The sequence below is a fragment of the Equus przewalskii genome, chromosome 22 (assembly GCF_037783145.1).
Source record: "Equus przewalskii isolate Varuska chromosome 22, EquPr2, whole genome shotgun sequence".
NCBI lineage: Eukaryota > Metazoa > Chordata > Mammalia > Perissodactyla > Equidae > Equus > Equus przewalskii.
In genome coordinates this window covers 38,750,720-38,754,862 of record NC_091852.1, presented here as the reverse complement: position 1 = coordinate 38,754,862, position 4,143 = coordinate 38,750,720, and the positions used below count along the sequence as shown (strand labels likewise).

The following is a 4,143-nucleotide window of genomic DNA, read 5'->3' as shown; positions in this document are numbered from 1 at the left end:
GTGGGTTTCCATGACATGGCCCTGCTCACCTCCCTGACCTCTCTCTTCCCATGCTCTGAGTCACTCCATTTTAACCACACTGGCCTTGCTGTCTGTTCCTTCAACACACCCTGGATATTCCTGCCTCTTAGCTTGTCTGCCTCTTGCTCATCATTTGGGTCTCAGTGAGGACAGCTCCCCAGAGAAGCCTTCCTTGACCACACTATCTGAAGTAGCTCCCTGTACCCTGCTTTATTTTTTCAAAACATTGGTCACCACGTGAAAGACATTTGTTGACTTGTTTAGTGCCTTTGTGTTCCACATTAGAATGTAAGCTCCTTTGGGGTTAGGGACCTTGTTTATCTTGTTCAACCACTGTATCCCCAGAGCCTGACACATAGTAGGGCCTCAGTACATATTTTTGAAACTCCACCCTGACTTTTATCATCCAAGAGAGATGTCAAATAATTATATTTTCCCCAGTACAAATGGTTTTGGTTAACCCCTGACTCACAAGTAACAATAAGGAAATAAACAGCTGTGCTGGGCCTGCACACATGGCTCCTTAAAGCAGTCACAATGTATACGTCATTGAGTCCACAGATTCACGGAAGGCCTATCATAGTGGGCAAAGCATGGGCTTCAAAATAAAACCTATGTTCAGATCTCACCAGTGGTGTCACCTGTCTGCGTGTTCTTGGACAAAATCATTTACCCTTTGAGCCATGATTTTTCTCAATTGCAAAATGAGGATAGTAATACTAACCCCCAGGATTCTTGAGATTAAAAAAACGATATTTTTTAGCCAGATGATTCTTACTTCATATCTAAAAAGTTAGTGTCTATAAAATTCCTGATGTATATGTAGGAGTAGACACTCAACACATTTTAATTATTTTACTACTAAGGAAAAAAAAGTTAATTTTTCTTTAGTTTTAGAAACAGGTAATCTGACATGGAATGTGTGGAAGTATACACCACATGTGGAATTCCGTGTGAGGACAGAGATCTTGAGAGGCCAAGGAGTTAACTGTTGAGCATCTCAAATTCTCCTGTCTGGTTGGTTCTACCTTCCTTTATTTCTGGAGTTACTCCTTGTCTGTAGATCTCTTTCTTTGAAAAGCAGCCATAGAGACTCACTTTACAGAATAAGAATATTTAATACATACTATTTCATGGTCATGTTTTTAGCACTGAAACTTTAATAACAAGTTTTGCTTCTAATAAACTGAATTTAATTTTAATTTTAATGCTTTTCCAAGAAATAAAAATAACCACTACTCTTGACCCTCATTATTTATTGTTACTCTTGGTACTATAACATTCAGAAAGTGTTCATTATACCTTTATGTCATACCTCTTAGAGTATATTAATCTGAGCTCTTAATTTAACAAAACTATGTAGAACAAAAGTATGGCAGTTTTAGTCTAAAAGTTTTATACATATTCCGGTTATACTTCAGGATGATTAGTTTAAAGACATCATTTAAAACTCAATATGATAACTAAGTACCTTAAGCAATATTATGCTACTTTTTTTTTTTTTTTTAAGGCTTGGCACCTGGGCTAACAACTGTTGCCAATCTCTTTTTTTTCCCCCCCTGCTTTATCTCCCCAACCCCCTCCTGTACGCAGTTGAATATCTTAGTTGCCGGTCCTTCTAGTTGTGGGATGTGGGACGCAGCCTCAACGTGGCCTGATGAGTGGTGCCGTGTCCGCGCCCAGGATCCGAACCCTGGGCTGCCGCAGTGGAGCGCACCAACTTAACCACTCGGCCACGGAGCCGGCCCCATGCTACTTTTTAAAGTAGCTACAGATCTATTATTTCAGTCTTGATTGTTTGTATATTCATCACCTTGCTTTGTTCTTTCAATTCTTAAAGTTATCAGCCGGAAATAAATACATAGAGCACCAGCTCTGGAGGGTCATTGCATAAGCTGGTATTGCCCATGAAGAGTTTTAAGAACCCACACAATAGCTATAGCTGGAAATTGAAATCCACATGCCTTATTCATTCTCTATCTTGCTAGTAAAAATAATTGGTGCAGAGTCAATAGGCCAGGACACACAGCTTATTATAAGAACCTCTGTTATTTAATACTTTTTTTCGCCTGTAACTTTGTTCTAAAAACTTGTTTCAACAGCTTGTTTGGTCTGCTTTCACCTTTTTCAGAGTTCCATTGACCCCCATCTCCATCCGTTGACAGAGATATCCACTGCACCTTAAACCTCAATACGGTTGATGAGCTGGACCCATAATGGACATGAACACTGAGCTCACTTGGATCAATCCTCCACATCTTAATGTGTTTTACTGTAATTTGCTAAAAACCTGAACCTTCTTTTTTGATTCCAAGTGATCAAGGGCGGAAAAGCAAAAGTTGGGACTTAGGAACATCAAAATGAGAGACTAAGGAATTAATATTCTAAAGTATCCAATATTTTCTCTAAGTCAGTTGTTTTCAGACTTTAGTGTTGCGTTATCAATCACCTGGAGACCTTGTTAAAAAATGCAGATCCCAAACCATCCCCTAGACATTCTGATTTAATCGGTCTTGACTGAGACTCAAGAATCTTCACTTTTAACAAGCACCTTATTTTGATGCTGTTTGACAGTAAACTACACTTTCAGAATATTCGTCTTAGGTCCTAAGTCAGAGGGCAGGTTTTTAAAAATCTTACACAATTCCCAATATGGAACTTGGGCATGGTCTTGAAAGCAGCCTGCTTTCCCACTGCATCTGTGCTTATGGAAAACTGGAACAGTGTTTTGTAATTGTGCTTTATACTCTGAGGTTTCTTATATAAACAGCCCATATAACTACACACAGGAGCACTATGGGCTGCCAATGTGCTTCTGCAGAGTTGTTTTTAACTTCAATCATCTTTTCTCCACTGGTTCACATTACAAGTTCCAAGATGTTTTATTTTCTTTTCTGATTGATTTGATATTGACCCAAATCCTTTACTTCTAAATATACATTCTTCTCTAAGATGCCTGACAAATTGTAAATGATATATGAGCTCCTTGAGGCTAGAGACTGGGTCTAATTATGCAGAAGGGGAATTTTCAACATTTATGAGACTCCTACGGTGGTAAATCTTTCTGTAAACTAAAAGATCACATCTTAATTGATCTATTTCTTAAGTTTAGATTTTTGTGGATTTTTCTTTAATTGGGACATCTTTTCCTTTGTGAGTTAGTATGGTGTAGTAGGAAGAGTTCCAGAATGAAATGCAAAAAGATCTAGGCTAGTGCCAGTCCTGTCATTTTCTGACTCTGTGCACGACTTTGGAAAGATCATTTAATCTGTTACCTTGTTTGTAAATTGGGGATAATACGAGAGACTATGATATTTTAGAAAGAAAAGTGGGCAAAGCAAAATACAGCCATGAAAACCCAGCATTAGGCCAACTGGAAGGTAATCTACAAAATGAAAATCATTGCTGATTTTTAGTAGTAATTTAAAATTTATTTCAATGTTTTATTGCTTTGTGTTGTTATCGTCTAATATAAATATGAGAAAGAAATAATAAGTTCTGGATAAAAGGCAGAACTTTGTTCTCAACCAGCCTGAACCACTTATTTGTTAACCAATTGCAGTCAAAAGAGAAGAAATGTGATATTTTAGTTAATTTTATCTTGAGGAAAGGTGCAGCTTCTGTTCTGCTGTTTAAAAGGCTAGTAATGGCTTATAGGTCTTCAAATGTTAATAACGATTCTGTGACTCATTTACCTGCTTTCCATCTTATTGGCTTATTATGAGATTCAAATTAGATAAGGTATATGAAACTGCTTCGAAAATGGTAAGAAGTTATACAAGGTCCTAAGATAATGTTTATAAAGTCCTTCCAAACCTCCGTCTCTCCCTTACCCCTACAAAAGTTTGCTTTTGGAGTGATTGAAATTTTAATAAAATTGAAATATTTTATCCTAAACCTGGCTGTAAAGTTTTAATTCCTAGGGTTCTAATTATTTACTATTCTTTTTGTAGCAACTAGACGGACAGGAGATTGTCTGTTGGGCCCGTCTTCTTTCAGCTGTTCTCATCTAGGAATGCAGGTGCAAAAAAAGTGGAAACTCTGGAGCATGCACTACAGTGGATTTCCTATTCCAGCAACACGTGTCTCAAAGTCACATTTAAACCAAAGTACTCCTTTTAG

General features: G+C 37.6%; 1 long non-coding RNA gene across 1 annotated transcript in view; it reads left to right on the top strand.

Annotated features, from left to right (window-relative positions):
• The window catches only part of LOC139078392 (uncharacterized), a 37,775-nt gene extending 33,857 nt beyond the window's left edge, over window positions 1-3,918 (top strand). The window contains exon 2 of the long non-coding RNA XR_011531316.1: window positions 2,153-3,918. This is a non-coding gene — a long non-coding RNA (uncharacterized lncRNA). The remainder of the gene's footprint in view (window positions 1-2,152) is intronic.
• Window positions 3,919-4,143: the final 225 nt, after the last annotated feature.